Source organism: Triticum aestivum, chromosome 3B, assembly GCF_018294505.1.
Source record: "Triticum aestivum cultivar Chinese Spring chromosome 3B, IWGSC CS RefSeq v2.1, whole genome shotgun sequence".
In the NCBI taxonomy this organism is placed as follows: Eukaryota; Viridiplantae; Streptophyta; class Magnoliopsida; order Poales; family Poaceae; genus Triticum; species Triticum aestivum.
Genome location: NC_057801.1, coordinates 426657665 through 426678399, shown reverse-complemented (window position 1 = coordinate 426678399; position 20735 = coordinate 426657665). Strand labels below are relative to the sequence as shown.

Genomic DNA, 20735 nt, shown 5'->3' with positions numbered 1-20735 from the left:
TGGTGGTTGCTGACTTCCGCTTTCGGATTCGTGTCCAGCGGGATAAGCGTGCCAAGGTCGCTAGAACGAAGTGGTGGAAGCTCAAGGGGGAGGTAGCTCAGGTGTTCAAGGAGAGGGTATTTAAGGAGGGCCCTTGGGAGGAAGGAGGGGATGCGGACAATGTGTGGATGAAGATGGCGACTTGCATTCGTAAGGTGGCCTCGGAGGAGTTTGGAGTGTCCAGGGGAAGGAGAAGCGAAGATAAGGATACCTGGTGGTGGAATGATGATGTCCAGAAGGCGCTTAAAGAGAAGAAAGATTGCTTCAGACGCCTATACCTGGATAGGAGTGCAGACAACATAGAGAAGTACAAGATGGCGAAGAAGGCCGCAAAGCGAGCTGTTGGTGAAGCAAGGGGTCGGGCATATGAGGACCTCTACCAACGGTTAGGCACGAAGGAAGGTGAAAGGGACATCTATAAGATGGCTAAGATCCGGGAGAGGAAGACGAGGGATATTGGCCAAGTCAAATGCATCAAGGACGGAGCAGGCCAACTCTTGGTGAAGGACGAAGAGATTAAGCATAGATGGCGGGAGTACTTCGACAAGCTGTTCAATGGGGAGAATGAGAGTTCTACCATTGAACTGAATGACTCCTTTGATGAGACCAGCATGCGTTTTGTGCGGCGCATCCAGGAGTCTGAGGTGAAGGAGGCTTTAAAAAGGATGAAAGGAGGCAAGGCGATGGGCCCTGATTGTATCCCCATTGAGGTGTGGAAAGGTCTCGGGGACATAGCGATAGTATGGCTAACCAAGCTTTTCAACCTCATTTTTCGGGCAAACAAGATGCCAGAAGAATGGAGACGGAGTATATTAGTACCAATCTTCAAGAACAAGGGGGATGTTCAGAGTTGTACTAATTACCGTGGAATTAAGCTGATGAGCCATACAATGAAGCTATGGGAGAGAGTCATTGAGCACCGCTTAAGAAGAATGACAAGCGTGACCAAAAATCAGTTTGGTTTCATGCCTGGGAGGTCGACCATGGAAGCCATTTTCTTGGTACGACAACTTATGGAGAGATATAGGGAGCATAAGAAGGACTTGCATATGGTGTTCATTGACTTGGAGAAGGCCTATGATAAGATACCGCGGAATGTCATGTGGTGGGCCTTGGAGAAACACAAAGTCCCAGCAAAGTACATTACCCTCATCAAGGACATGTACAATAATGTTGTGACAAGTGTTCGAACAAGTGATGTCGACACCGATGACTTCCCGATTAAGATAGGACTGCATCAGGGGTCAGCTTTGAGCCCTTATCTTTTTGCATTGGTGATGGATGAGGTCACAAGGGGTATACAAGGAGATATCCCATGGTGTATGCTCTTTGCGGATGATGTGGTGCTAGTTGACGATAGTCGGACGGGGGTAAATAGGAAGTTAGAGTTATGGAGACAAACCTTGGAATCGAAAGGGTTTAGGCTTAGTAGAACTAAAACCGAGTACATGATGTGCGGTTTCAGTACTACTAGCTGTGAGGAGGAGGAGGTTAGCCTTGATGGCCAGGTGGTACCTCGGAAGGACACCTTTCGGTATTTGGGGTCAATGTTGCAGGAGGATGGGGGTATTGATGAAGATGTGAACCATCGAATCAAAGCCGGATGGATGAAGTGGCGCCAAGCTTCTGGCATTCTCTGTGACAAGAGAGTGCCACAAAAGCTAAAAGGCAAGTTCTACAGGACGGCGGTTCGACCCGCAATGTTGTATGGTGCGGAGTGTTGGCCAACTAAAAGGCGACATGTTCAACAGTTAGGTGTGGCGGAGATGCGTATGTTGAGATGGATGTGTGGCCACACGAGGAAGGATCGAGTCCGGAATGATGATATACGAGATAGAGTTGGGGTAGCACCAATTGAGGAGAAGCTTGTCCAACATCGTTTGAGATGGTTTGGGCATATTCAAAGCAGGCCTCTAGAAGCTCCAGTGCATAGCGGACGGCTAAAGCGTGCGGAGAATGTCAAGAGAGGGCGGGGTCGACCGATTTTGACATGGGAGGAGTCCGTTAAGAGAGACCTGGAGGATTGGAGTATCGACAAAGAGCTAGCTATGGACATGGGTGCGTGGAAGCTTGCTATCCATGTGCCAGAGCCATGAGTTGGTTGCGAGATCTTATGGGTTTCACCTCTAGCCTACCCCAACTTGTTTGGGACTAAAGGCTTTGTTGTTGTTGATTGTTAGAAGGACTAGGTGCATCAACATTATTTCTCTGAAAATCCTGCTCAATTCTCTTAGGGTGACCCTCAGGAGACAAAGGTTCCTGAGTCATTTTACACGTTCTAGTTGCTACTCTAACAGCAAAATCATGTTTATTATTATATTCATTGAGCAAATCATTCTGAGCCTTAAGTACTTGTTCTACATGAGTGGTAACCATAGAAGCATGTTTACTAATGAGTTTAAGTTTGCTTTTAACTCTAGCCATATAATCACTCAAGTGTCCAATCATATAAGAATTACTTTTTAATTGTCTACCAAGATAAGCATTGAAATTTTCTTGTCTAGCCATAAAGTCATCAAATTCATCCAAGCATTGGCTAGTAAACTTAGTAGACGCGATTTCAACTTTATTATATCTATAGAGAGAATTTACCTTTACTACATGTGTCGGGTTATCAAGACCATGTGTTTCTTCGATAGGTGGTATATTAAGGCCATGTATTTCTTCAATAGGTGGTATATTAAGGCCATGTATTTCTTCAACAGGAGGTAAATTCTTAACATCTTTAGCTTCAATACCTTTCTCTTTCATAGATTTCTTTGCCTCTTGCATATCTTCAGGACTGAGAAATAGAACACCCCTTTTCTTCGGAGTTGGTTTAGGAGTCGGCCCAGGAATTGTCTCAGGAAGTGTCCAATTACTTTCATTAGTCAACATATTATTCAATAGCAATTCAGCTTGATCGACTGTTCTTTCCCTGAAAAGACAACCAGCACAACTATCCAAGTGGTCCTTGGAAGCATCAGTTAGTCCATTATAAAAGATATAAAATATTTCAGTTTTCTTAAGAGGATGATCAGGCAAAGCATTAAGTAACCGGAGAAGCCTCCCCCAAGCTTGTGGGAGACTCTCTTCTTCAATTTGCACAAAATTATATATTTCCCTTAAAGCAGCTTGTTTCTTATGAGCAGGGAAATATTTCGCAGAGAAGTAATAAATCATATCCTGGGGACTACGCGCACAACCAGGATCAAGAGAATTAAATCAAGTTTTAGCATCACCCTTTAATGAGAATGGAAATATCTTAAGGATATAATAGTAACGACATTTCTCATCGTTAGTGAACAGGGTGGCTATATCATTTAACTTAGTAAGATGTGCCACAACAGTTTCAGATTCATAGCCATAGAAAGGATCAGATTAAACCAAGGTAATTATCTCAAGGTCGACAGTGAAATCATAATCCTTATCAGTAACAAAGATAGGTGAAGTAGCAAAAGCAGGGTCACATTTCATTCTAGCATTTAGAGATTTCTATTTCAGTTTAGCTAATAACTTCTTAAGATCAGATCTATCATTGCAAGCAAGAAAATCTCTAGCAGTTTCTTCATCCATAACATAACCCTCAGGAACAACAAGCAATTCATATTTAGGGGGAGAACCTTCATCATCACTATCATCAATAATATTAGTTTCAAGAATTTCATTCTCTCTAGCCCTAGCAAGGTGTCCATCAAGATATTCACCTAATGGCACAGTAGTATCAAGCATAGAAGTAGTTTCATCATAAGTATCATGCATAGTAGAAGTGGCATCATCAATAACATGCGACATATAAGAATTAATAGCAGAAGCAGGCTTAGGTGTCGCAAGCTTACTCATAACAGAAGGAGAATCTAGTATAGAGCTAGATGGCAGTTCCTTACCTCCCCTCGTAGTTGAGGGATAAATCTTAGTTCTTTCGTCTTTCAAGTTCCTCATAGTGATCAGCAGATATAAATCCCAAGTGACTCAAAGAATAGAGCTATGCTCCCTAGCAACGGTGCCAGAAAATAGTCTTGATGACCCACAAGTATAGGGGATCGCAACAGTTTTCGAGAGTAGAGTATTCAACCCAAATTTATTGATTCGACACAAGGGAAGCCAAAGAATATTCTCAAGTATTAGAAGTTGAGTTGTAAATTCAACCACACCTGGATAACTTAGTATCTGCAGCAAAGTATTTAGTAGCAAAGTAGTATGGAAGTAACGGTAATAGTAGCAAAAGTAACAGTAGTAGTTTTGTAGTAATTGTAACAGCAGCAGCGGTAAGGTAAATAAGCAAAGAGCAATATGTGAAAAGCTCATAGTCATTGGATCTGTGATGGATAATTATGTGAGATGCGATTCCTCATGTAATAGTTATAACATAGGGTGACATAGAACTAGCTCCAATTCATCAATGTAATGTAGGCATGTATTCCGAATATAGTCATATGTGCTTATGGAAAAGAACTTGCATGACATCTTTTATTGTACCCTCCCGTGGCAGCGGGGTCCTAATGGAAACTAAGGGATATTAAGACCTCCTTTTAATAGAGTACCGGACCAAAGCATTAACACATAGTGAATACATGAACTCCTCAAACTACGGTCATCACCGGTAAGTATCCCGATTATTGTCACTTCGGGGTTAACGGATCATAACACATAATAGGTGACTATAGACTTGCAAGATAGGATCAAGAACTCACATATATTCATGAAAACATAATAGGTTCAGATCTGAAATCATGGCACTCGGGCCCTAGTGACAAGCATTAAGCATAGCAAAGTCATAGCAACATCAATCTCAGAACATAGTGGATACTAGGGATCAAACCCTAACAAAACTAACTTGATTACATGGTAAATCTCATCCAACCCATCACCGTCCAGCAAGCCTATGATGGAATTACTCACGCATGGCAGTGAACATCATGAAATTGTTGATGGAGGATGGTTGTGATACGTCTCCAATGTATCTATAATTTTTGATTGTTCCATGCTATTATATTACCCGTTTTGGATGTTTATGGGATTTACTTTACACTTTTATATCATTTTTGTGACTAACCTACAAACCGGAGGCCCAACCCAAATTGCTGTTTTTTGCCTATTTCAGTGTTTCGAAGAAAAGGAATATCAAACGGAGTCCAAATGGAATGAAACCTTCAAGAGTGATCTTTGTGGAACAAACATGATCCAGGGAACTTGGAGTGGACGTCAAGCAACAGAGGAGGCGGCTACGAGGGTGCCCAGCGCGCCCCTAGGGCTGGGCGCGCCCCCCACCCTCGTGGGCCCCTCGAGCGTCCACCGACCTACTTCTTCCTCCTATATATAGCCACGTACCCCGAAAACATCCAGGAGCACCACGAAAACCTAATTCCACTGCCGCAACCTTCTGTATCCGCGAGATCCCATCTTGGAGCCTTCACTGGCGCTCCGCCGGAGGGGGATCGACCATGGAGGGCCTCTACATCATCTCCAAGGCCTCTCCGATGAGTTGTGAGTAGTTTACCACAGACCTTCGGGTCCATAGTTATTAGCTAGATGGCTTCTTCTCTCTCTCTTTGAATCTCAATACAAAGTTCTCCTCGATCTTCTTGGAGATCTATTCGATGTAACTCTTTTTGTGGAGTGTTTGTTGAGATCCGATGAATTGTGGGTTTATGATCAAGTTTATCTATGAGAAATATTTGAATCTCCTCTGAATTCTTTTGTGTGTGATTAAGTTATCTTTGCAAGTCTCTTCAAATTATCAGTTTGGTTTGGCCTACTAGATTGATCTTTCTTGCAATGGGAGAAGTGCTTAGCTTTGGGTTCAATCTTGTGGTGTCCTTTCCCAGTGACAACAGGGGCAGCAAGGCACGTATTGTATTTTTGCAATCGAGGATAAAAATATGGGGTTTATATCATATTGCATGAGTTTATCCCTCTTGAGGGAGTCCTGGATTAGGGGGTGTCCGGATGGCCGGACTATAGCATTTGGCCGGACTCCTGGACTATGAAGATATAAGATTGAAGACTTCGTCCCGTGTTCGGATGGGACTTTCCTTGGCGTGGAAGGCAAGCTTGGCGATACGGATATGTAGATCTCCTACCATTGTAACTGACTCTGTGTAACCCTAACCCTCTTCGGTGCCTATATAAACCGGACGGTTTTAGTCCATAGGACGAACAACAATCATACCATAGGCTAGCTTCTAGGGTTTAACCTCTTTGATCTCGTGGTAGATCTACTCTTGTACCACCCATATCATCAATATCAATCAAGCAGGAGTAGGGTTTTACCTCCATCAAGAGGGCCCAAACCTGGGTAAAAACATCGTGTCCCTTGTCTCCTGTTACCATCCGCCTAGACGCACAGTTCGGGACCCCCTACCCGTTGATCCGCCGGTTTTGACACCGACATTGGTGCTTTCGTTGAGAGTTCCTCTGTGTCGTCATCTTTAGGCCCGATGGCTCCTCCGATCATCAGCAACGATGCGGTCCAGGGTGAGACTTTTCTCCCTGGACAGATCTTCGTATTCGGCGGCTTTGCACTGCGGGTCAATTCGCTTGGCCATCTGAAGCAGATTGAAAGCTACGCCCCTGGCCATCAGGTCAGATTTGGAAGTTTGAACTGCACGGCTAACGTCCGCGGAGACTTGATCTTCGACTGGTTCGAGCCACAGCCAAGCGCGCCGCACTGTCATGATGGGCATGATCTAGCTCTGCCGCCGAACAGTGCCCTGGAGGCCGCACCAGTGTCCGCTCCGACCCTTAGCTCGGAGCCGACTACGCCGATCGAGGATGGATGGCTGGACACCGCCTTGGGGGCTGCAATCTCTACGGCGATTGAGCCGAACACCATCCCTGTCCTTTGCAAGGCTCGTAACTCCAAGGTGCCGGACTCCTCTCAGGACTCCGAACCTTCTGTGCCCCTGCCAATCGAATCCGATTGGGTGCCGATCATGGAGTTCACCACCACGGACATCTTTCACCACTCGCCCTTCGGCGACATCCTGACTTCACTAAAATCTCTCTCTCTATCAGGAGAGCCCTGGCCGGACTATGGTCAGCAAGGTTCGGATGCGGACGACAAAGAAATTCGACTCCCACCCACCACCCACTTTGTAGCCACTGTCAAAAGTTTAAACGACGTGCTCAACTTCGACTCCGAAGACATCGACGGTATGGACGACGATGTAGGAGACAAACATGAACCAGTACCTATAGGGCACTGGACAGCCACCTCATCTCACGATGTGTACATGGTCGACACACCTAAAGGAAGCAACGATGAGGAACAACGGGACGCCACGAGGGATGATTCCCTCGAAAAGCAGTCAAAACGGCGACGTAAGCACCGCTCAAAGTCCCGCCTCGACAAAGACAGCAGCCATTTAGACCCAGCCATAGAGCAGGGCGAATCGGTGGACGACGAACATGCTATCAAACAACCATCCGAATAGGACAATCTGAATAAACAATCCATCCCCGGCGAAGATAACAGTCCGGACGATCTCACGCCGGACAAATTGCTAGAGCAGAAGAACCTCCACAAAAGGCTCGTCGCCACTGCGCGTAGCCTGAAAAAGCAGAAGCAGAAGCTCAAAACAGCGGAAGATGCGCTCAGACTCAGATGGAGCAAAGTACTCAACACCGCAGACAAATACGGCGATAGTCGCCGAACAAAGAGCTACCCGAAGCGAAAATTACTGCCCGAATTTGACAAGGAAGTCGTAGAGCCCCTGCAATCAAAGAACAAGGAGACCACCCGGTCGGATAGACGACCCCATGGCAAACATACAGCGGCAAACGGTGCCGCACACAAGCCGGCACGCGATCCGCACATGGATTCGCATCAAAAAGATGGCCCAGTTAGATCTATCTACGGGCCAAGAAAGCAAGCTCTAGTGAGCAATGCAACACATCAAGTGTCCGAATATTATGGTACACCTAAATATAGGGGTGCCGCACACCCCCTATGTTTCACCAATGAGGTTCTGGATTATGAATTTCCAGTGGGATTTAAACCCGTAAACATAGAGGCATATGACGGTACAACAGACCCTGGAGTCTGGATTGAGGATTACATCCTCCACATACACATGGCTAGAGGAGATGACCCTCCACGCCATAAAATACTTACCCCTCAAGCTCAAAGGGCCAGCCCGGCATTGGCTCAAAAGCCTCCCCGAAAACACCATTGGAAGTTGGGAACAGCTTGAGGATTCTTTTCGGGCAAATTTTCAAGGGACCTATGTCCGACCTCCAGATGTAGACGATTTAAGTCACATAACTCAACAAGCCGGAGAGTCAGCTCGAAAATTCTGGAACAGATTCCTCACTGAAAAGAATCAAATAGTCGACTATCCGGACGCCGAAGCCTTAGCAGCTTTCAAACACAACGTCCGAGATGAATGGCTCGCCAGACACCTCGGCCAAGAAAAGCCAAGAACAATGGCCGCATTAACAAGCCTCATGACCCGCTTTTGCGTGGGAGAGGATAGCTGGCTGGCAAGATGCAGTACCAGCGACCCAAGTACATCCGAAGTAAGGGATGGAAACGGGAAACTGCGACGCAGCAAGGACCAGCGTTGGACAAAGGGAAATAGCCCGAAGAGCACGGCAGTCAACACCGGATTCAAAAGCTCACGGTAGAATCATAAAAAACTGCCCCTTAAGGATAACAAGGATGAGCTATCTAACTTAAACAAAATCTTGGACAAGATATGCCAAATCCACAGTACTCCCGGGAAGCCTGCAAACCATACCCACAGAGATTGTTGGGTCTTCAAGCAGTCTGGCAAACTCAACGCCGAACACAAGGGGCTTGACACACCAAGCGAGGACGATGACGAACCCCACAAGCAGAGCACCGGAAAACAAAAGAATTTCCCACAAGAAGTCAAAACAGTAAACTCACTTTACGTGACAAAAGGGAAAAATAGAATGGCGTCCATAGAGATACACGCCATGCGGCCTATCCCAGAGGAGTCCCGCCACTGGTTATTAAAACTAATCACCTTCGACAATCAGGATTACTCTAGAAGTATCCGGAATGCAGGATGGACTGCCTTGATATTAGATCCGATAATCGACGGACTCCAATTTACACAAGTCCTAATGGACGGCGGCAGTGATCTAAACCTACTATATCAGGACACAATCCGCAAAATGGGGATAGACCCAACCAAAATTCACCATAGAAACACTTCCTTTCAAGGGGCAATGCCAGGCCCATATGCCCATTGTACGGGCTCTCTACTGCTAGAAGTTGTGTTCGGCTCGCCCGACAACTTCCGCCGCGAAAAGCTAACCTTCCACCTCGCCCCATTCACAAGTAGCTACCAAGCACTACTAGGACGCGAAGCTTTCGCCCGCTTTAATGCAATACCGCATTATGCATCCCTTACACTCAAAATGCCCGGTCCGCGAGGCATCATCTCCTTAAAGGGAAACACCGAGCGTTCCTCGAGCGTGGAAGATTTTTGTGACTGCCTTGACAGCCACACACTAAACCGGCTTCACCAATCAAAGCACCTAAACAGGTTGTTAAGACCCCAGACACGGCTAGACGAGTCCGGCGTAAACACACAAGGGCTTACTAGCCGCATACCCCTATACAAGGGGCTCCGCGCATGCACAACAAGAGACAATAAAGCTCAATTTTATTCATTTTTTGAATCGTACATTGTTTATTTAATATAACGTACATTCTCGCACGATCTTTTTCAACTAAGCTCCTCTCTTTTACAGATGAACACCGTGCTACACCCGTCCAGAATACGGCACAACGGAGACACAGGCGCAGACGTGCAGTAGGGACCCGTGACAAGGATTCTTTTCAGATTAAGACCCTGCGTAAACCTTTTTTACTGCCTCTTGTTGATACACATCCCCAGGTTTCTTGCTATAACCGAGGAGGAGGCTGGCGTTTTGGCATGGGCCACGTCAGAATTTTGCACGTACCTGGACACCAGGGGCTTATTACCAAGGGCGTTGTTCGGCCCATTTTCGTAAAGACCGAATACCTTAGGGAGTGTTCGGCGTCTCGAGTTAGGCCTTGTATGCATCAGCTCCGAATCATGTCTTTGGTCAACTGTTGGGTTTGCCCGGCTCCTGTGTTTTGCTGCCTTACGTTCCGCTCTATCGGCTAAGGCGGCACCAGGAGAACTACTGCGATTCTGCCCCGGTTTGGCCAGGCGAGCACCTCAGTAGAGAAAGCCGAAAACTGACTGTCATGATATAGCGTGAGACTGGTCAACCACTCGATGACCTGCCGGAATCTTTAGGATTCCTCCGCCTTGACGAAGGGCCGTTTCCCGGTCAGGCACTTACGCGCCCCGAATTCGGGTGAGCGCGGTGCCCCTAGGGGCTATATAGTAGCCCCACTATCAAACTCCTATGGCTAAGTGAAAGTGATAAAGCATTATAGTCCGGTTGCCTAGTTTGCCGCGCTACCACCTCCTTTATAGGACCAAGACGTTGGATCAAGTGTGAAAATGCACCTTTTGCAAACACCCCCGCATTATACGCGTGGGGGCTGAAGCCGAAGACTGCCATCTTTCAGGTTATATACACATATACATTAACGGCCGCACAGGAGGTATTTTGATTCTTGAAGGCACAAGTATAAAAAGCTTTTATATTTCATTGAAACATTGTTTCACAATAATACATTTTATTCGAACATAATATCCTTCGAGCACCGCGTCTCTATTAAACGAGCGCCCTGCAGAACTTCCTGAAAATAGTGCTCGGCAGGTACTCGGCTTTCGTCCAAATCTTGGGATGCAACATCGGTGGCCTTCATCTCCGCCTAGTATGTCTTGACACGGGCAAGAGCCATCTGCGCACCCTCTATGCATGCAGACCTCCTCATTGCATTGATATGCGGCACCGCACAAAGGAACTATTGCACCAAGCCAAAATAACTCTTCGGCTCGGGCCTCTTCGGCCACATAAGACTCACGACATCCTTCATGGCAAGTCCGGATAACCTTTTAGCTCCACCCATTCGCCAAGCGATCGGTTAATGGAAGTGGGCGCTCTGTATTATGGAACTGTGACCAAAAAACCTTTTCCATTTCGTCATCCTTTTGATCTCGGAAGTGTTCGGCCGCGTCCGCGACACTTGCCGCCAAGTCCAGATAAGTATCCTCCGCATTCCACAGCCGGTCCAACTGAGCATATTTAGGATCCATGAATTTCCTCTGCAGCAGAAAGGGCTTTCCAGCCGTGATATCTCTGGCCTGACGCAGCTCCTCCTTCATAGCTCTCATTGCAAAGCGAGCATCCTTGGCCTCGGTAGTGGCCTTCTTCAGGTCCTCTTGTACCGCTCTATCTTCTTTTTCAAGAAGCTTGCAGTGGTCGGCAGCATTCTTCAACTTCACGACCATCTCGGCCATTTCATTCTTGCTTCGGCAGTGAGCAGCCTGTTCGGCTTTTAGCTCTTCGGCCGCCTTCAAGGCAGCCACATCACTCTTTCTGGTCTGCTCCTTAGCTCGGGCGAGCTCTGCCCGAAGGTTCTCCATGGCAGCGGCACCATCTGCATCAAGCATACATGTTGTAAGGCATGGGCATCAAGCTCCCTTACCAGGTGTCCGCGGAGAAATTACATACCTTGTGACTCGTCAAGTCGCTTATTGACAAGCGCGATGTCGGCATCCGCCACGTCAAGTTGCCTCTTTAGTCCGGCAAATTCATCTGTCCGGATAGCCACCGGACCCTTCGCCACCTACATAGGACGGGCAACATATTATACCTGGGATTATGATCCTCGGCATGCTGTCATTTTTTGACAACACACCGAGCCTCAGGGGCTACTATCTACACAGGGCACATTTTATATGCGGAACTGTCAGAAGGTACATCCTTTTGCGTACCTCAAAACCGGTCAGTAAACTTTTGACGGCTTTGTGCAATCCGCTCTCAGCGGATGAAATCCTTTCAATCACTGTACCCATTAACGCACGGTGATCTTCTGAGATAGACGCTCGCCCGAGCAGATCCTTCAGCTCCTCCAACCGTACACCAGGTGGTGCCGGACTGGTCCCATGGTCTTTTTTGAAGGCCGGACACGGAGGGCTTTGGGGGGACATACGACTGCCTTCCGGCCCCGCCGGACTCGGAGAAACCCTCTGTGACGACACCTCAGGGTCGCCCGCCTTGCAAGACGGTATGGCAGGAGGAGGCGTTTCGCTCTCTATCATCTCCGGACGAAGATCCCCCGAAGATGAGCTCTCCTGAGAAGGGCTAAGATCCGAACTACAAGGTAAATTTTCGGTTATCTTCATCATAAATAAGGCAGGGATGTCCTTCATTTTAACTCCCTTTTTACTTACGGCTCGGTGGAGGGCTGATCCCCTTGGGGGCACAATGCGGCCGAGGCATCTCTCGTCGCAGGATCCTCTGGCGAAGATTTCTTCCCCCGCTTTGAGACCATGGTCTCCAGGTCTTCAGAGGCGGTCCTCTTCTTCCCTTGGATGGAGGGATTCTCGATCCCTCCTTTCCTGACAGCCTCCTTCGCGGAGGTGGTAGCTTCCTTGTTCCCCCCTTCACCTTCTTCCAAAGGCGCAACCTCCAGCATCCTGGTTAACATGGGATTCGGCGTGGTCTCAGGGAGGGGGGGCGGACACCTGATTAACTTTGCTTTCGCTATCCACTCCTGTTCAAGGGACAGCTCTTTTGAGGGCAAATTCATGACAAATATGGGATGGCGTGTCCGGGCATAGGGCTACTTACTTGAGTATTCGGGCGATTGCAGCTCATACATGCGTCCTCGGTCAAGTCCGGACACCTCGCTTGTGATCCAAAGAAAAGCTTATACATCTCCACGGGCGTTGCACCCATAAAAAGTTGGAGAGCTCGTGGTCCCTCCGGGTTAAATTCCCACAGGTGGAGGGGGCGACGTTTGCAGGGCAGGATGCGACGAATCAGCATGACCTACGCTACTAAGACCAGAGTGACCTCTCTTTCTAGGAGGTCTCGAATGCATCCCTGCAACAAGGGCACGTCCTTGGACGGCCCCCAGTCAAGTCCTTTATTGAACCATGACGCCAGCCGCGGTGGAGGACCCGAGCGAAAGGCAGGCGGCGCCACCCATTTGGTGCCCCTGGGAGCTGTGATATAAAACCATTCTTGTTGCCATAGGCTGAGCTCCTCTTGGAAAGAGCCCTCGGGCCACGGAGCATCAGCATTCCTGCTTATAACAGCCCCTCCGCACTCTGCCTGCTGCCCCCTGATCATCTTCGGCTCCACTTTGAAGGTCTTGAGAGACAATCCAAAGTGAGGGGTAATGCGGAGGAAGGCTTCGCATACGACAATGAACGATGAGATGTGGAGGATGGACTCCGGATCCAAGTTGTGGAATTCCAACCCATAATAAAACATGAGCCCCCTCATGAAGGGGTCCGTCGGGAAGCCTAGCCCCCGAAGGAAGTGAGACGCGAACACTACGCTTTCGCCAGGCTTGGGAGTGGGAATAACCTGCCCTTGGGCGGGCAACCTATGCGAAATTTCGCCGGTTAGATACCTGGCATCTCTTAGCTTTAGCACGTCTTCTTCCGTAATGGAGGAAGGCATCCACCGGCCTTGCAGGTCAGAGCCGGACATCATCGAAGGTCCGAAGCGCCTGAATCTGGAGCTTTAGGTGTTGGAACTCGAGGCGAGGGGTGGATTCGATTGAGATTGAAAGAAAGGAGGGGAGCCTTGGTCTCTTTATAAAGAGGTTGAATACCAAGAGCCTTCCCCGTGACCGTTCAGGGCTCGCCTTCGATAGAGGATACGTGCCAACGGGCACGACTGGGTTACCCATGCCCGTATTAATGAGAATCCCGGAATAAGGGGACACGATCTCTGCTTTGACAAGACGTGCCAAGGAAACCGCCTCGCTAAACGTGCTGAGGTGGGATAGTAAAAACGATTCGAATAAAGGCTTGGCCGTGGTGTGATGTCACGCCACGAAATATGTCAGCAGATTGAATTTGTGTAAATATTATTCTCTCTACGGTGGTATGTGGAACATATTTTGCAGAGCCGGACACTATCCTTGTGTTCAAAATCTTCTATGAAGTATTCGGAGGAGGAACCCGCCTTTCAATGCCGAAGACAATATGCGCGCCGGACTCGTCGTCATTGAAGCCTAGTTCAGGGGCTACTGAGGGAGTCCTGGATTAGGGGGTGTCCGGATGGCCGGACTATAGCCTTTGGCCGGACTCCTGGACTATGAAGATACAAGATTGAAGACTTCGTCCCGTGTTCGGATGTGACTTTCCCTGGCGTGGAATGCAAGCTTGGCGATACGGATATGTAGATCTACTACCATTGTAACCGACTCTATGTAACCCTAACCCTCTTCGGTGCCTATATAAACCGGAGGGTTTTAGTCCGTAGGACGAACAACAATAATACCATAGGCTAGCTTCTAGGGTTTAGCCTCTTTGATCTCGTGGTAGATCTACTCTTGTACCACCCATATCATCAATATCAATCAAGTGGGAGTAGGGTTTTACCTCCATCGAGAGGGCCCGAACCTGGGTAAAAACATCGTGTCCCTTGTCTCCTGTTACCATCCGCCTAGACGCACAGTTCGGGACCCCCTACCCGAGATCCGCCGGTTTTGACACCGACACCTCTACATCATGTCATCTTTCTTAATGCGCTACTCTGTTCTTATGAACTTAATACTCTAGATGCAGGCAGGAGTCGCTCGATGTGTGGAGTAATAGTAGTAGATGCAGAATCATTTCGATCTACTTTTCACGGACATGATGCCTATATACATGATCATGCCTAGATAATCTCATAACTATGCGCTTTTCTATCAGTTGCTCGACAGTAATTTGTTCACCCACCGTAATATTTATGCTATCTTGAGAGAAGCCACTAGTGAAACCTATGGCCCCCGGGTCTATCTTTTATCATATAAGTTTACCATCTACTTTTATTTGCATCTTTTACTTTCCAATCTATATCATAAAAATACCAAAAATATTTATCTTATCATTTTATCTCTATCAGACCTCACTTTCGCAAGTGGCTGTGAAGGGATTGACAACCCCTTTATTGCGTTGGTTGCGAGGTTCTTGTTTGTTTGTGTAGGTGCGTGGGACTTCTGAGGAGCCTCCTACTGGATTGATACATTAGTTCTCAAAAACTGAGGGAAATACTTACGCTAGTTTGCTGCATCACCCTTTGTTTCTGCACAGAAATAATACCATGGCAGTTCCGCTGAAAACAACGTCAGTCCGGGTTAGTTCCATTCAAATCATGCAAGTTAGAGTCCAAAACAAGGGCAAAAGTGTTTGGAAAAGTAGATATGACGGAGACGTACCAATGCACCGCAACAAAACGTCATTGGGCCTCTTTCGATATAACTCACCGTCCTGGATGCAGTACGCGGTGGCTTGACGTGCCACGCGCTCGGCTTCTTCCTCCTTCTCCGGTAGGGTCCCTTGAAGCAGGCATGCCTTGAACTCTCCGGTCCAGCACCCCTCCTGAGGCTCGAGCGCAAGCAGCAGGTAGGCCCCTGAGGGGTGGCCACGGGTTGTGGTGCCCGTCTTAGGTGCCTGTGGCAAACCGTCCTGAGGCGGTGCTGGAGTCGCGGTGGGGGGAGCCGCAGACGGCTTGACGAGCCGCTCCTCAAACACTCCCGGCTCCTGAGGGAGCCTGCGGGAGGCTCTCTTGGCGATGTCGTCCGCCTCCTTGTTTGTTCCACTTGGCATGTGCTGCAACTCCAAGCCCCTGAATCGTTTATCCATCTTGTGCACCTCTTCTAGGTATGCCTCCATATGCTTGTCCTTGGGCGTATACTCCTTGTTGGAGAAGTTGATGAGGAGCTGAGATTCGCCCTTGATGGTGAGGCGCTTCACCCCCAGCGCTGTCGTGGCTCTGAGCCCAGCGAGCAAGCCTTCGAACTCCGCAATGTTGTTGGAGACCTTCTCGTCCTACTAGAAGCAGAGCTGCACCGCGTAGTAGAGCTTGTCCTTGGTGGGTGAGATGAGGAAGGCCCCTGCTCCTGCGCCTTGTCGCGTGAATGCTCCATCAAAGTACATGATCCATCTGTCCGGTTCCTTGTCTCCTGGCAAGAGGGAGCGGTTCTCGCTTACTCCGCGGTCAGGAGTGTTAGTCTACTCGGCCACGAAGTCCGCGAGGGCCGCACCCTTAATGACCCTGGTGGTGCTGAACTCAAGATTGAACTCCTGAAGCTCGATGTTCCATTTGACAACTCGTCCGGCGGCATTCGAGCTCTGGAGCACCCTCTCCAGTGGGTACGCCGAAACAACCTTGATGGGGTGGCCTTGGAAGTAGTGGCGCAGTTTTTGGGAGGCGACCAGGAGCGCGAGCAGGAGTTTCTAAGGCATGAGGTAGCATGCCCGGGCCTCCCTTAGTACTGTGCTGACGAAGTAGATAGGGTGCTTGACAAGGGGGTAGGCTTCAGCGGAGTATTGTTCTTCGTGAGGGTGCGGGTCTTCCATGGCTTCGCGAGATCCACTCTCGGGAGCCTCGGTGGCCGTAGGGTCGATCGTGACTTCGGGAGGAACGCCGACCACCAGGTTGGTCGAGGCCCCAGACGCATCGTCCTGAGGGTGCTGTGCCTTGCTCGATGGTTGTGCATCTCCGGTCGGAACTTGGGCGGCCACTGCACCTGCCGCAGGGAGAGGGTGAAGCAGCGCAGCCCTAGCGCTTCTTCGGGAGCGTGAGTCGGCTGGGTCGACGGAGGAGCGCCCGCCATCGGGGCCAGTGGCGCGATCTGGCGGTCGGGGTAGAGGATTCTGACGCAGCCCTACCTAGTGTGCCAAATGTTGGATTGCGGGTTCCGTAAACCCTTGAGAGGTTCGAACTCCGGGGTGCGTGTGGAGATCTCAACCAACATAGCCTGCCTACTCGTGATCCTCCTAAGCCTAGCGCGACAAGCTCAAAGAGACAAAGAGACACAACAGTTTATCCTGGTTGGGGCCACCTTGCGGTGTAATACCCTACTCCAGCGTTTTTGGTGGATTGCCTCGGAGGGCTGAGGATGAACTAGTACAATGGATGAACTGGCCTCAGGAGGTGAGGTGTTCTTGAGCTCAAGGGAGCTGGTGAGGTGTGAGCTAGTTCGGCTTCTCTTTTCCCTTCTATGGTGGTGGCTAGTCCTATTTATAGTGGCCTTGGTCCTCTTCCCAAATGTTGGCGAGAAGGGATCCCACAATGGCTGGATTTGGAAGGGGACAAGTAGTATAGCTTATTCTGACAAAAGTAGTCTTCACCTATGAAAAGCCTCTGGTCGTCACGCTGCAGTGGGCTTGCCGATGACCTTCGTCCTGGCGGTCTTGGTCTTGTTGCACCAGAATGGAAACCTTTGGCTGATTCCTCGGGACTCTGTGCATGCGGCCTGCCTTCGTTGCACCGAACAGGAAACCTACGCTCTGCACCCGCCTGGCTCCCGCCTGGCCTTGATCGTCATGGCTCATGTAAGTTGAGCCTCATAAGGCAAACCTTGCATAGAACTCTCCGCCCCTCGGGAGCCAGCCTAAGGAGGCCGATCACCTCGGAGGCCTTGGCGCCGTCTTCCTTGTGAGGCCTGGCCCCTTGCGAGGGTCTTGAGTTGTTGATGTTGAAGTTGGGCCATACCAGGCCGTCGATGGAGCCACGTGGTGGGCCGCAGGCACGCACGGCTGGATACCCCCATATCCAGGACGCCAACACCGGGCGCTGACCCGAAGAGGACGAGCCTGCCGCCCCGCCCGCAGCCGCGACCTCCCACGGATCCGCCACCACCGAGCCTGCAGTGTCAGATCCAGCCGCCGCCCGGGCCTGCTCGTCGCGCAGAAGCCACACCGGCCCCGCCGCCCACGCCTCACGCTCGCGGGCCACCTGCTCGTGCGACACCCGATCAGCCTCCAGCTTGGAGCGAAGGGCGGCCTCATAGGCCAGATCCGCCCCCGATCCAGGCGATTCCTCGCGAGGGCGCTTGCTTCCCGACAAGTCCTCACTCGAAGAACCCCTGGATTTGTCCATGGTGAGAGCCTCCGCAAAGGAGAGGAGGAGGGGAAGGGGAGGGACAGATCTATGGAAGCGACGGATGGGGAAGCGGTGGGAGCGGATATCCGCGGCGGAAGCCGAAAACCCTAGAAATGGGGGAATGGAGCCCCTCCTTACCCATATATAGCCCGACTGAGCCGAGCCCGCCTGGGCCGGGTCAACCAACTGGGCCACAGAAGTGGAAGGGTTATCAGAGGCCACAACCATCTGTCTAGAGCCCACCAAGGGAAGATGGGGGGAAGCATCCAACTATGATAGAGGGGGAATAATGGGTTGTGACCCACAAGTCGTCCCAACAACCACTCGCACCCCTAGGCCCGAGGCCCACGCACAGCCAAGGCAAGAGCCCGACCTAGGGTTAGCGAATCCGCCCCCTCCCCCGCAGACCGGCGAACCACACAGCAACGGCGCCGCTGCCATGGCCGGAGGGGGGGAAGGAGCCGCGGAGACCGGCGACACCGACCCTGGCGAGGAAAGTAGGCCGGTGCCAGCCAGCCTCTCCCCATCCACACAACAGGAGAACCACCAACAAGAGAGGAGAAGAGAGCTTTACCAGATCTGCGATGGCGACGACTAGCCCGGCACCAACCTGAGCCCTCAGGCAGCACCATAGGGCGGCCCCGGACACTAGGGGCGAACCGCCGGACGCGCATCGACCCCTTGACGGCGGGCGACGGCACCGGCGAGCTCCGCACTGGAGCAACCTCCAAATATGAGGAGGAGTCCTCATCCACAGCAAAAGCCCAAAAGCGAGAGCCCAGCGAGGCCGACCCCGAAGCACAAGCCCCAAACGCCGCACCAACAAGGAGGGAGGAAAAAGCGGAGAGCGGCGACGGCCCAGGGAGGGCGGTCGCCGGGGAGAAACAAGGCGGGGTCGGAGGGGATCGGCACGGGAGGGACGGGGAAAGGGGAGGGGGAGAGGATAGGGAAGGGGAGAGAGGAGCCATCAGGAACCCAAACGACTGCTTCTCTCGTTGCCGACTTCTTGTGATCTCGTTCCTATTTTTTCCATGCAAAAAGCTGCACCAAACTCAGACGGAAGTCACGCAACACGCACAAGAATAGGACTCCTCTTTTTTTCTGCCAGGCAAATTTCCACCAAAAGCGGGTCGACTGATCCGAAACAAACTCCTTATATTTTCTTCTCTTTTTCTCTGGTCCATCAAAACGGATCAATCCGATCTCCTTCTATTGATCTGTAGAACAACGCGCTGCCCGGACGAGGAAAAACAGATCCCGATCTGCTGCAGCTTGCCTCGCCACCAACAATTCAGTCGTCACAACCTCTTCGTCCAACAAATCGGTGATCAAACTGATGACAAGAGGCAAATGATCGAATAACAAGACCTAAGCTTCCCTGACAACAACAGACCAAACTTCCGGCCTTTAACAAACCAGTAGATCCACAAATCTTGTGCAAGACGAGCAGATCAATCTCAGCAGTAGATGATCGCGGTGATAAACCCAGTAATCGAATACCACATAACAGGGATCAACATGGTGATCCTATGGCTTTTGCCCGATCTTTCACTGCAAGACAACTAGATAGATAACTTTCTAATCACGAGAGCATCCAAGCAACCTGAAGGTGAGGAAACGAATCCAACAAGCAACATGGAGATGAACAACACGCCTCTTACCTTGGCACGATAATCCTTGATCACACAAGAAACTTCACGCATTCATCACTTTATTTGGTAAACAGTAGTGCCGTCCCCGGAGGGATGATTCACCACGTGAACACAATATTAGAAACTCAATCTAAAAGATCCCCCCCCTCTAAACCTAGCCACTGGCCTCCTTATATAGGCATCTAAAAAAAGTAGTCGCTTGAACAGACCCACACCGAAACACACAAAATAAAAATCCTAACTGGCCCATAACATGACCTGGAAAAAAATAGATAAAACTGCAACCGACTAAGTACATGGTTCGGTCACCCCCCTTGGCACACCTCTAACTTGGAGGAGTCCTGAAGTTGGGCTTCAGATCCTCCTTCATGGGAACAATATGAGGTACGGGGATGCCCTCATCAGACATGGTATTTGTTTATGTATTCACACATGTATTTAAGTTTCCAATCAATACAATTCTAGCATGAATAATAAACCTTTATCATGAATAAGGAAATATAAAATAAAAACTTTATTATTGTCTCTAGGGCATATTTCCTTCAGCGGCCACCACGTCCTCGCCCATGATCATTGCATCCACCACGACCGCGAGAAGTAGCTGGCAGACGACTGGGAGTGACCACTTCCTTGAAGCAGGTTCATGCGTTGTTCGAAGGCAAGGAGTTGTGAGTATACCTCACTCACCAAGACGGGATCCGAACGTCCTGCAATGGTGGACACCACAGGGTTGAAGTCGATGTCAAGGCCGAAGAGAATGTAAGAGACCATGTCTTCATCATCCAGCACCTTGCCTACTGCTGCCATCTCATCTCCATGCACTCAGAGCTTGGTGATGTATTCAGAGATGGTCATGGAGCCCTTGTGCATAGTAGCCAGGGCGATGCAGGTGTTGACCTTGCGAGCCCGCGTGTGCGTCGAAAAGATATCTTCGATCGCCTCCCATGCCTGTGCTGCGATTGGCTGATTGATAACCGCCGCAAGGACATCACCTATCAGCGTGCCGAGGAGCACATTGAGGACCTGTTGGTCCATGGCCGTCCATGCCGTGAACTCTGGATTGATCATGTCGTCTACTTCCCTTCCTTG

At 49.9% G+C, this 20735-nt stretch overlaps 1 pseudogene; it reads right to left on the bottom strand.

Annotated features, from left to right (window-relative positions):
- Window positions 1–20296: 20296 nt before the first annotated feature.
- On the bottom strand, window positions 20297–20435 carry LOC123073087 (uncharacterized; annotated as a pseudogene).
- Window positions 20436–20735: the final 300 nt, after the last annotated feature.